We start from the raw sequence: 791 nt of genomic DNA, 5'->3' as shown, positions 1-791 counted from the left end.
TCGCGCAGGTAGCGAGCCCTGCCGGCAGGTGCCCGCCGGCCGCCCAGCTCCCGCGAGACCCAGTGCTCCCGGGACGCGCCGCAGCAAAGGCGCACCTCCCAGGCCTCAATCCCACGGCCGCGGAGCAGCCCGGAGCCTCCCGGCGAGCAGGTGTCGCGGCTCGAGACCCCTAGGGTGGAGTGCCGCCACCCCTGAGAACGGAACTAAACGACAACCGACGCAGGGCGACAGCGAAGGGGACGTCCTTGCAACAGCCAGAAGCGTTTCCACAAGTAGTTCCTGGGACAAAAAGGAAACACTTCTGCATCCTCCCCGTCGGGGAATCGAACCCCGGTCTCCCGCGTGACAGGCGGGGATACTCACCACTATACTAACGAGGAAGGTGGTAATACCTCCGAAAGAGGCCCTATTGAAGGGATTTCCGGCATATTGTAACCCCACCTGCACTGCTCTTCACTGAGGATTCCTAGGAAACCTAACCGTTTTCACCCTGAAAACTGTTATAAAATTCTTAAAAACAAATTCCCTACGTTACTCAACAAATATTAAAACAATTCTGCGGAAGTTCATGAATATTACTGTAAATAGGTCAATAGCAAAGAAAAGTTCATTAAGAGTAAAGAATGCATTAAACTTTAAGAGCTCCTTCCACTCCATCCTCCCTCTCTTTTCAAGTCAACTGACCGAAGATTTACTTCAAGGTTTACCTTTCCCTAGAGTGGTTATCAGACTACTAGGAGTTAGAAGCTTTCCCTGATTCTGTTTGTGTGAATGCACGCATAAAATAATAA

General features: G+C 51.7%; 1 non-coding gene across 1 annotated transcript; it reads right to left on the bottom strand.

The window, feature by feature from the left end:
* Positions 1 to 308: 308 nt before the first annotated feature.
* Trnad-guc lies at positions 309 to 380 on the bottom strand. The gene has a single exon. It is a non-coding gene; the product is annotated as a tRNA-Asp (tRNA).
* Between the last annotated feature and the right edge of the window lie 411 nt (positions 381 to 791).

The sequence above is a fragment of the Marmota marmota genome, unplaced genomic scaffold (genome assembly GCF_001458135.2).
Source record: "Marmota marmota marmota unplaced genomic scaffold, marMar, whole genome shotgun sequence".
In the NCBI taxonomy this organism is placed as follows: domain Eukaryota; kingdom Metazoa; phylum Chordata; class Mammalia; order Rodentia; family Sciuridae; genus Marmota; species Marmota marmota.
Note: the sequence above shows the minus strand (reverse complement) of the source record. Positions and strands in the feature narration are given on the sequence as shown.